We start from the raw sequence: 12637 nt of genomic DNA, 5'->3' as shown, positions 1-12637 counted from the left end.
CTAACACTTATATATGCTTGCTACTAATATTGATTTATTTTTATCATTTATTATCTATCTAGCTATCATCTATTATCCATATATCTAGCTATCCATCAATACATTTATCTAATTTCTATCTATCTAGAGACCCTGAAATCTAGAGTTCTTGATGTGTTTTCCAGGATGGCCTTTAATTCCTTAGCTCAAGCAGACCTTCTGTCCCAGCCTTCTGAGTGTTTCATATTCTAGGCACACACCACTGTACCTGGCTCATGAAGATACACTACTCTTTTTTCCTCAGACAGGGTTTCACTCTGTATTGCTGGCAGGCCTGGAACTTGCTATGTTAAACCAGATTGTACTTGAACTCATAGAGATCCATCTGCCTGTCTCTAGACAGATGTGCTTTTATCTACTGAAATTAATATTTTATTTCTTGAGTTCATGCTTCAGAATCACATATAAATTTATATTACTTTTTTTTTGTTTGTTTTTCGAGACAGGGTTTCTCTGTATAGCCCTGGCTGTCCTGGAACTCACTTTGATGGCAATCTCAAATACTCTCAATCAATTAGTTAGGCAACTCCCTCAGCATTGTGAACGCACAGTGCAAAGTCCCAACAGTGAAACATTAGAGCCCTTAAATAACAAGGAAAAGTGTAATATCATCCTCAACAAGCTGTAATCATATAAAAAATGGAAAGGGATGAAAGCCGTAGTTATGCCATGAAAAGACTGAAAACATGTTTTTGTTTGAAATCTCAGAGTAGTCAAACTGAATGCATGCTGAGGGTATCACTTAAAATTTCTCTATGATGAAGCTGAGGAAAGTGGACGGTTACTGTCTGTTCTTACTGCTTTTATATTTGGCTTTTTTTTCAAACAGCAAGTAATGTGGTAAACTTTAATTATAAAGTGAGTGTGCCAGAATTTTTGATGTGCTTGAAACTTCTCTGTGAATGCCAGCCTCGCAGGATTATAGAGAAAATGATTGGATTTTAGGTCTCATTTAAATTCCTGCAAAGACTTGCTCTTAGGAAATGCTATAAAAATGTATTCCAGCAATGAATAGGTGATTTCTCACACAGTGTTTACTAGTACTCTCCTAGCTAATTCTTCTAGCATCGAAGCAAGTTTGAAATATTTAGGAGACAAACCTGTGTACATTTTGTTCATTTGTTCATTTTGTTGTCTTATCTTTTCCTCGGTCACATGAATTGGTAAAGTTTTAAGCTTTTACTGGGATAGAAAGAAATGAGAGTGAACAAGTTGCATTGTTGAATAGGATGTAGACAAGTTAAGAATGAAGAAAGAACATTTATGCATAAGCCATCCTGTACATATGTCATCAGCCATATTTCGTAGCTTTTGGTCCAGGGAAGCCATTTGCAGTATCTGTTCTAGTAGAGTTTAGAAAGTACCTTCTTTGTGCTAAGCAGTGTAAGTGATATTGAGGTACCACTATGTTGAACAACGCACAGGCCCTGCTAGCAAGGAGTTGGTGAGTACAGGACACATCCTTGTTTACAGAGTGTAGACAAATAGGCCACAAGTGCAAGCTATGTGCTGTGGTGGGGAGTCTAATTGCTAGTGTGAAGGAAGACTCCTCAACCAGAGGTTTGTATAGGGAAAGGAGTAAGAAAGCTAGAGCTATACTTCAATGGAGCCTTGCAGGACAAGTAAGAGATGAAGGGAGGGAAGGTGCAGAGGAGAAGGGGTTCTTTAAGCATAGAAAAGCAGAGTACTACAGCAGACAGAACAAGTTCTTCAGTATGGCTGGCTCCATGTCCAAGAGATACACTGTTCACACTGCAAACCACAGGTAGAATTGAGGCAGTATGAAGAAGCTAGTCAAATTTTAACATTTTTATTTAGCACATATATTTAAAATGTCACCTCAACATATATTCGATATGAAAAAGTATTGAGACAGTTTCCAGCTTTGTACTAAAATATAGAAATCCAAGTATGTTTCACAGTATACATATCAGTTTAGACTACCCGAATATCAAGTGCTCCGGAGCCAAACATGGTAGACTAATGGCTGCCATATCAGACATTCCAGTTCTAGAGTGGAGTAAGGAGAGACTAATCTGCAGAGATACTATAGGAACAGGGTAGGTCTAATGTTTGTCAGCTTAGGTGTTTACCTCAGAGACTATGGAACGTTCTGGAAGTTTTATGCAGGGAAGAAGTTGTGCAGGATGGATTTAGAGGTGGGCTTTTTCTGCAGCCAGCCAGTTCTAGATAATAAATAACTTTTAGTAAGGGAGCAATGTGGGCACAGTGCCATGCAAGAGTCAAGTCATGAGCATAAACTGGAGCAGTGATGGCATGCGCCTGGTATTCCATTGACTTTCAAGGCCAAGGAGGGAGGACTTGCAGCGCAGGCTTGAGCCCAGGAGATGGATCACGGCATGGGGTTTGGGTTGGGGGAGGAATTGTTAGAAGAGGTATTGAGAGGTGTAAACCAGAGGACACTAGAACGATTATGTGGCTTCTGTTTCCCCTTCAGCACCCTTCCAGGAAGTACAACAGAACCATTCTGAGAACTAGAGCAAGCTATGAGGGGTAGACATTTGAGCTGCTGGTGAGACAGCCCAATGTAATGTTCATAGCTAAAACAGAGTCGGATGTCACTGGCATATAATTAGTAACTGAGGTCATGGGACTAGCTGAAGTCTGGATGTGGTTTGTCCTTAAGATCAAATGTGTCAGAAGGTTGCTACTACAGTGGTAATATTGAGAGGGTTTTACACTTTTAAGGGGTGGGACCTAGTGTGACACATTCAGGCTACCCACTTCACCATGTTATCTCTAGTGCATATATATGCTTCTATTATGCCCTCTGACATGTCATGACTCCCCAAGGGAGCTCTCACCAGAGACCAAAGCAGTTGAGCCACCTGATATTGAACTTTTAGCCTCTAAAACTGAGCTAAACAAATCCCCCCCCCCCAGGCACTCAACCTCTGTTATTTCCTAATAGTTAAAGAATGTAGACCAAACAGAGATACATAACATTATTCAGAATGAGTGTATTTTTGTGATTCTCCAGTCTGATTTGTTTTGAACTGAACCCAATCCTTAAGCAGGCTGGGCAAGCACTCTGTCTCTGAGTTCCATGCCCAGCACCTCCAATCTGATGTTCTCAAAACAGTGTCTGAGAAACTGATTTAAAAATGCAGAATTTGGTTTTCACCCTTCAGTGACCTAGTTCCCTAGGACACTGTACTCTGTTGGACTCTGTACTTTGAATGAGAGTCCTTACAGATGTTGATGCAAGTACTCTTTAAAGCAGTCCTTTACAAACACCAGTACAGTATAACAAATAAAGCTATTCAGAAGAGCGTGGCTATGTGTAGAGAGCTGAGAGTAAGAACCCTTGACTAAACTAGGAAATGAACCACTAGAGAGGTTGAGAAAAGACCAGAAGAATGCTGTCTGCTACCAACATGCAGAGTATGGCAAATCCTTCCAAGTGGCAAGTGAGCTCAGCTGGGGAAGGAGGCTAGTCTCCTCTACAGGGGACAGTCAGTAAGGGCCTGCTAGTTAAGGTGTCTGTTCTAGGCATGTCTTCTCATCCTATTAAACTCAACAAATTCCTGAGCATCTGAAGGAAATGGTTAATTGCTTCAAGTGTAGCAGAGAAATACAATTGAATAGCATTTGAAAAATGACAAAGTGGTCTGGTGACTAAGATCAGCAGTGACAATCTGGGAGATGTGGTGGAATGGACACTCCACATCAATGAGTGACTTGAGGAAGGTTAAACAAATACAGAGAAAAGTCTTTTTAGGTAACCATGGCTATAAAAAGAGGGAAGAGAAGGCATAATATTTGAAGGGCTGCTTGCTTGGAAAATGCTGAGGGATACAGGAAGCCCTCCTGATTTCATTTCTTTGTATTGAGAGTCAATGCTATGAAATTATTGAATCTTCCCCTGCTTCATAAGATGCAGTTATTAAATAATATTAATGACAATCCACTTACACATCTTAACCAGTCAAATGACATTCCACCAAACTGTCTCTTCTTTTAGTAATTCTTGGAATGGATAAACCATTCTGCAGTATGGCTGCCTTATTACTGATGGTGTGCACGAAGTGCTAAGTTCTAGTATTGTAGAATTGGATGATAAAGGAGACAAAACTAGAACTTTGCAACTGAATTTCTTAGTCACCTTCTCATCCTCCTTTCCTGAACAATCATCTCTAATGGTCAGGACTCACTTATCCCACCCAAAATGTCAGATTTTCTAGTCCTTGTTAACTTACAAATCAGCTATGTAGTTTTGATAAGTGAGAGGCCACTGTAGTAATATTGTGTTAGCTTTTATTTTCTCTCTACCCTGTGTCACTACTATTCAATTACCAGATAAGTAAAATGTCAGATTATCAGCTACTGTACTTGTCACTTAACATTGTTGAGTATTATTTTATATATTGTACAAATGCAGTAAATAATTAAAAAATGAACTTTGCTCTCAGAACAAAATTTCAAGTGAAATGAGGTACACATTAGGACCACAAGAACCTTCCTTCTAAACAAAGCTGGAAGTTTAATTAGGTTAAATGCAAGTTAGTTACTTTAAACTTTATAGCAAAGAGGGTGGGTCTATTTTGACTCTGAGCCAGTTAATTTTAAACCTGCATCTGCATCATCTTTAAGGTGTGTCTGGTAGCTCCACCCATGGCCAATCTAACTGCTTTATTTTTAAAAATAGCTCATTTGGTAAAATGCTTCCTTTGCAAGCAAGGGGTACTGAGTTTGAACCCCAGCATCCACAGGAAAAAGCCAGGTGTCATGATCTGTCCTTGTAATCCCAGGGCTGGAAAGATGATGTGTGATTGTAATCCCAGGGCTGGAAAGATGATGTGTGATTGTAATCCCAGGGCTGGAAAGATGATGTGTGTGTGTGTGTGTGCTTGTAATCCCAGGGCAGGAAAGATGATGTGTGATTGTAATCCCAGGGCTGGGGGGATGGAGACAGGTAGACCAGGGGGACTCATTGGCCAGCAGCATAACTGATAAGCCTTAGACCAAAGAATCCCTGTCACAAAATAAAGGTGGATGTGACATATGTGATTGTCTTCTGACCTTCCACACACATAGCCACACACACACAGGCACACACACACACACACACACACACACACACACGGAGAGAGGGAGAGGGAAAGACCATGGGGGTAGGTCACTGGGCTGAAGAATAGTAACATAGTAGTATTCTGGCTCTGGTAATTGCCAATATTTGGAGGTCTCAGCAGCTCCCAGTGACAAAGCTATTCTTTCATATATGAAGTTCTTAATAAAAATCCAAGGAGAAAATGACAACATTTTTTCTTCCTTTTTTCCTTCCTTCCTTCCTTCCTTCCTTCCTTCCTTCCTTCCTTCCTTCCTTCCTTCCTTCCTTCCTTCCAGTTTTCAAGACAGGGTCTCACTATGTAGCGCTGGCTGCTCGGGAACTCACTTTGTCGAGCAGTTGGCCTTGAATTCACAGAGATCAAAATTCTTTTTCATCTAGTATTGAAATTAAAGGTTGCACCCATATTCCTGGCAACAAAATTAAAACAAATGAACAAACAAGAAAACAAACAAACAAACAAACAACCCCCCCTACTTACCTGGAATAGCTCTGGTCAAAGGTATGCTTAGCATGCATTGGGTCCTGCTCCCTAGAGCCTATGTGGCAGTGTCCATACATGTCTTACTTTAACAGTTTATAGCACTGAGGCAGGAGGATCAATGTAAAGAACATGCTGGGCTACATTGTGAGTTCCAGGCCCATTTAGGCTATGTAAGACCTTATCTCAGAAAAACAACCAAATAATAGACCAAACAACCAACAAAAACTCTATGTAATCATTTACGTGGTATAATAAATTCCAATTCCTCGAATACCATACACACTAGGTAGTATATTTGTTTATTTTGTATTTATTGCAACATTTTAGTTTATTTTTGATCATATTTTTATCACCTCACATAGACACTATGTACCCACTAAACATTAACTAGCCATTCCCTCTTTGTTTCCCCTCCCTGCTGCTGCCCCTGTCTTCTACTTCTCATCTTTATGAACTGCCCGTTCTAAGTGTCTAATGGAAGTTCAGCTATGTAATAGTTATGCTTTGATTGCCATATTCCACTTAGCAGAGTGGTTTTAGGACTCATTCATCTTAGATTAGGTATTTCTATTTGAATTTTGGTTGCTAATCTTAATGTGTTTGTTACATTTATGCTTTGATTGCCATATTCCACTTAGCAGAGTGGTTTTAGGACTCATTCATCTTAGATTAGGTATTTCTATTTGAATTTTGGTTGCTAATCTTAATGTGTTTGTTACATTTATACCAACCAATAGAAATTAAACAAACCCAAGCACTGTGAAATATGGCCCCCTCTTATAGCTAATGAAGATGAAGGTAGAGGCCACAGGTAGAGTTTAGGATTAATGTGGATTCTATCTCTTTAACACTTCCCATTTTTAAAGCTTCCCAACTTTAGTTTTCTAGTACTGCTAGAACATATCTCCTTAGATTTGGTATCTTAAAACCTAATAATAATAATAATAATTCTTTCATGGTTTCTGTAGGTCCAAAGCCTGGCTTTTCCCTTCTTGAACAAAACCCCAGACACCAGTAAGGCCACCTTTTCCCCAGAGGCTCCAGTTCTTGCCATTGCTAGTTTCTTGAGGCTGTCCATGGTCCATTTGTAGAGGTTTCTGCACCACTGACCATAATTTTTCTGCCTTATTTTTCAAATAACTTGTAGGGCAGAGCCGATGAGTGCAAGTGTGGAGGTCAAGGGACAATGTGTGGGAGTTGGTTCCTACAGTCCACCAGGCAGGCTCTGGAATCAGGTAGTCAGGCTCCACAGCAAGCACCTTTGCCCACAGAGCCATCTTACTTCCTCTTTACTTGTGTCTGCTGCAGACTTTCTTCCTTTCCCTCTTTCTTCCTTGTTTAGGGATTTGTGTAATTAAATTAGGCTCTTAATTCCACAATCAGCTTTTATTTCTTTTTGACTTAACATTCATGCGGGTCCGTGGATTACAAGAAGGGCACCTTTGGGGAGGAGACAAACTGCTTCTCTTACCACACTAATCTTCCTTACTGCCTGTGCTCATAGCATCTGCCTGCTTAACATGCTCCTGAGGCTCCTAATACTCTGGTATTCAGATGCCTTAACCTGGTACACAAAGGCCCTGCTGACCAGTCCTGTCTCATCTCTCCTAATCCTCCATGCAAAATGAAATACCGTCCCCACCCAAACAGACAGACAGACAGAGACACTCACAGAGAGATAGACACACAGAGAAACAGAGAGACAGGCCTCTAGAGAGACAGACAGACTCACATAGAGACACAGAAAGACAGAGAGACAGAGAGCATTGTTTGGCTCCCTTCCAGTTCCCTAACTGAAAACCATGCTTTCACTCATACCACTCATCTGTGTGCATCATCTCATGACCCCGTGTTTTTACCTGGCTCTCCTCTCTCACCCTTAAGTCAAATGTCAGATGTTGCTAAAGCCTGAGTATAACCCATTTTTACCTCTGCTGCCATAGCAACCATACCTCTCTCTAGCCTAGCATTTGCCATTGTATCCTATAATTACCTCCTTAATTACCTCCTCCACCAGACCATAAGCTATTTAAGGGCCAGAATCTCATTTTGTCCACCCTGGTATCCCAACTACTTAATGCAGTGGCTTGCATATAACAGAAACTCAAAGTCGTGTTTGAGATTTTATCTATCCCTCAACGCTGGGCTGTTTTTCTAATTTCACTTTAAATCTTTTTGGGCATATTTTTTCAATCCCAACCTAGTCTTGACTGATTCCTCACTAGTTGCTTTTATTTAATTTCTAGGAAGGAAGTCCTTAACACACACCTGATCCTCTTAATTTTTAATATAACTTTACTGATATAAATATATGCTTGAACAACAAGATCAAATGGCCATGATGCAGGGGGAGGCTTTCAAAGGAAGGTAAAAGCGGATTGGCTAATGACATTCTGTGTTGTAGAAATTATTTAAATCTCAGCCCAAGGTTCCTACCCTGCCTTAATTAAGTTCCTGGGTGAGAGACACACTCACTCTTTATATTTACAATATGCCTTAATCCATATAAAAGCCGAGCAGATACCTAGCCTCCATGCTATCAGACTCTACTTTCCTATGGATAACCCCGAGTTATTACTTACTATTTACTATGTTCCATTGGAGCTGCTCTTAACTACAACTGGCTAGCGCACAGGGCCCTGTTTTTATGGCTCACCTAACCCATGGTGGCTTCTCTTCTCCCTTCTGCACTTTCTCTTCCTCTTCTTCCTCCTCCTCCTCTTCTTCCCCTGCCTCCTCTCATATTTCCCCAAGCCAGGGAAACCTAAACCCCACCTATGTCTCTTCTGCTCACTTACTGACTGTTTGCATCTTTATTCACCAATTAGAAATAACTTGGGTCAGGGTCACAGGGGCTATGAGTAGACTCCAGGTCTTGGGGGTCCACACTTAGCATTACAATAGACAGTAAAAGACAAAATCTCAACAATTCTGATTTAAAAGACCAAAGTGAATATCACCCTCAGAGTTGCTTTAAGCTAGAGAAGTTGAAGATAAAAGCAAAAGGAAAGAACAAGAGTGCACAATACAAGTACCTCAATATGTTTTGCTTTTATTCTTTATTTCATTTACCATTACATCTAAAGTTTTCATTGGCCCACAGCATTTACAGACTAGCAAGAGCCAGTTCATGGATCCTTTTTCTTTCATTTTTAATTACTACTCTCTCAGAGAAAGTGTCTAGATATCTTCACAAAACTCAGGCCTGGCCTAGTCATGCATGTGTGTTAGGGTGGTACAGATGTGCCTATACACGGATAACAGCATCCAGTGTTGTTTCTCAGGTGCCAGCCATTTTGGTGTTTTGAGACAGTCTTTCTCTTATTGCCTCTAGCTTGACAAGTAGGCTAAGATGGCTAGCCAGGAAGCCCCATGGACCCCATCACTAGGGTTAGATACTTGTCAACACATTCTGAGCTTTTCATTGGGTTCCTAGGATCAAGCTCAAGCCTCCATGCTTGTGTGGCAAGCACCTTTTGGGCTAAGCTGTCTCCCCAGCCTCTGGCACAGTCTTGCTCTTAGAGGCAGAAGTATGAGTAACCATCTCAGGAGACAGACACCTAGGGTTGGGATCCTGGTTCTGCTATCTTGGGATTTCAATAAAATGAACAGGCACCATGATATCCACTCTACAGGGTTATAGTAGGAATGAATTGAATTTAAAACATTGAAATGTTACCTGACACTTTTTAAACCATGCATATTCATGTGCTTAGGGTGGGAAGGCAGACTATGAAATATGACTGCTTGGAGAAATGATGTCCTTATCCTTATAATTAGAATGAAACTTGAGTATGAAATCATCAGATGCCATGGGTGAGATCATCCACAAACAAGCAAGCTAGCCAGGCACTGTGAGTCCTCCACTACTGGGCATTGCCAGATGGGTTCTCCATAATCATGGGAAATTACCTAAAACTTCTCCCAACCTGTGTGATGAAAAGAAGTGCTGATTTATGCATGTCCATAAAGAAGAAAAAAGCAGCCTTAAATAAATAAAGCATGTTACCTCACTTAGAAGAAAAACTAATGCAAGAGAAATTCAGAAATTACTATGTCACTTTGAAAAAAAAATTGCTTTGCTTACTTCATGTGTATGAATGATTTGCCTGAATGCACGTATGTGTACTGTGTGTGTGCTTGGTTCCTGTGGAGGTCAGAAAAGGGCATTGGCTCCTCTGGAACTAGAGCTCTGGATGTTTGCGACCCAAGGCATAGGTGCTGACAACTGAACCAGGTCTTCTAGAAGTTTAACAAATAACAAATGAACTTTAACTCATGTTAGTCATTTCAACACTTCATTTATTGCTTTCCCCAAAATGTACAATGTTGTTGAGTATTTTGACAAATGAAAGTAGGCAATATTTGCTAAATATATCTTGGCTCAAGTGATAGACTTACTTATTTCTGTAGATGTTAGTTGTGAAATGGTTCTCATTATTACCAGAAAGCTTTGGGCAAGATCGGAAACTTGTTTTCCTGTGATGACATTTTAAAAAAATGAATCTTTAACAAGTGTTTGTTTCAACTAACTCAATAAACTTTTAAGATATTTAATGGTAACTCATGGTTAATTGTTCTCATGTTGGTAATTTTCCTTAAACTGAAGTGTAATAATCATAAATACATTTAAGATTTGCGACATTAATATGATAATTTTTGCTGCTTTTGTTTCTGATTCCTTTGGACTAGGAGCTGAGTTATTGAAAGTCAAGTCAGCTTGTGCAGCTGGAAGTTTAAAAGATCTAAACTGGCCACCTGGTGGCAGCTGGGTCCTGTGTCTTCTGCAGGGGGTCACCAGACCTGTTTTTCTTCATTTTAATACTCTTGAGTAGGAAATGCCACCTGAGAGCAAGAAAGAGAAGTGGGCTATTTGTTTATCTTTGTCCTGAACCCTTCCACCCTTCCAGCCTTAGAATCTAAGCACATTTGCTGCTTTGTTGGAATGTCTTTTTCACAAAACACCTGAAAAACTATATATACTCCATGAGCAGCATAAATAAATAATAGAATAATAAGGCCCAGCACTGAAGAGCTAGCAGGGGTGAGTGAGTATGCAGAATAGGCCTGGGGTAGGGAAGCTTCCTGATGCCACAGGGGTAAATGTCTTGGCTTTAATTTACTCTTCTGAGTGAACTTTCCTCTTTCTCATGAGTTGGGTCATCATACTCTGAAGGGCGTGTTGGAAGTGAATCTGAGGTAGCTCTACAGCTTCTCTCCTTTGGTGCCTGCCTCAGCAACCCTCAGAGGAAAGCCCTTCTCCTAGCAGTGCGGTGACCAGGGTGCAGCTATTTTAATGGAAGAGTCAGCGTCACAAATGATGCTGAACTCAGTTTTTCACTCCCAAGTATGGATTACCGAGTCTTTAGAAATGATAACTGTTCAACTTGAAGCCTGCATTCAGACCCGTGCTTACAGGAGCCTGACACCTTCCTTTCCCAGGTTTTAAATACCTATTCTGGTGCTCAGTGCCTTGATTTTTCACTCCATTTCATCTTCCTTCTTCTCTTAATGACTTTTCTAGGCTGATCCAAACCTATTTGGCCATGTGAGAATCAGTGTTTAGATTCAAGTGTATTAAGGAGATTTTTTTTTTTAGAAATTATTTATTATTACTAATCTTGATTCATGAAAAGAGCAACTGAGTTTGAAAGGTCTGATTTCTTAGAATCTCTCTTGCCCTTTGTAGATTTCATTACCACCATAACTGTGTTGTGGATGGTGAGCACTTTCTCAAAATTAGAAGGGAAGCTGGGCCTCTGTCGTGGGCTTCCTTCAGTGACAGTTGAAGTTCAAGGTGGGGTGTGATTTGTATGCCCATTGTTATATTTGGCTCTTTCCTAATCCTTGGAAGAAGTAAAAGGTTCATTGGATTCACTATACTGCCTCATAGAGGTAAAGCGGCTACCTTTAAATTCCAGATACAGATACACTAAATAATACCAGACAGAAGCTTTTAGCCCTTTAGTTGCCACAATCTGAAATTCTCAGAAATCTTGAAAGGACTGTGAGAGATTGGGGGGTATGGAGGAATCCCATTAACAGCTGTAGCTACTAACTGCTTTCCATGGTCATACTTCAGTGTTTAACTAAGTATTTAGATGTACCTGTGCAAACCAGGTGAACATTGGTTTTGTAAACAAATAGCCCCAAATCACTGTTGGAAACATTGTCTCAAGGGCTCTAGCTTGTTTGAAAGATGTTATATCTATATATATATAGATATAGATATATATACATATATATATACATATATATACACACACACAATGTGTTTAATCAAATAATTAGAAGCCTTAAAATACCATGGCAAATTGGATATTTAGATGCTTTGTACCCAAAGGATCTACTGATAAACTCTATACAACTTAAGTCATTACTTTTTGTGTAATCCCCAGCTTAATTCATGGGTCTGAGGACTGTGGTCACTCTGCTATCTTCTTCCACTAATGTCGAGACCTGAGGACTTCTCAGAATGTCTTCCTTTGACAGCAGAGAAAGAGGAATAGAAGAAACTCACTGTGCTTTTGGCCACTTATTAAGCACTCGAAAGATGTTCCGTGTACAGGTAGAAAACAAAGGGCAAAACAGCTTCTTTCATGGAGTTCAAGTCTGCCAGACAGGCCACGTAGCCATACCGAATGGGGTTGGCTTTCTATGCCCCTCCTCGGTTCTCTCAGACAAGTTACTTATTTCCTATGACTTTTATTTCCTGGGTAGTCATTCTTCAGTCTGTTAGGAATATTAAATTAATACACACGCAAAGCACGCTGGAGGTACCTGACACATAAACCTGGCAATTACTACTGCTCAGAGTTATATGCACTCTGTTGATCCATAAAGCAAACCCAGAATTCACTTTCACTAGTAAATACGCTCAGCTTGAATACAGAAACACAGGCATCTGGGCAGAATACAAATAAGCCTAGACATGAATTAAGAGTCAGGAAGCAGAGTAATGAATAATGAAGCAAAGAGTGTGCCGAGCCTCCTTTTAAGAAAATTGTGGGTTGTTAGTTGTTTAA

At 40.2% G+C, this 12637-nt stretch overlaps 1 protein-coding gene across 1 annotated transcript in view; it reads left to right on the top strand.

The window, feature by feature from the left end:
- The window catches only part of Slc39a10 (solute carrier family 39 member 10), a 116710-nt gene that overhangs the window by 57019 nt on the left and 47054 nt on the right, over positions 1–12637 (top strand). The gene's annotated exons all lie outside the window — the stretch shown is intronic.

This window comes from Mus caroli, unplaced genomic scaffold, assembly GCF_978045245.1.
Source record: "Mus caroli unplaced genomic scaffold, Mus_caroli_1 scaffold_1, whole genome shotgun sequence".
In the NCBI taxonomy this organism is placed as follows: domain Eukaryota; kingdom Metazoa; phylum Chordata; class Mammalia; order Rodentia; family Muridae; genus Mus; species Mus caroli.
The sequence above is the reverse complement of the archived record's forward strand: the minus strand, read 5'-3'. Positions and strand labels throughout refer to the sequence as shown.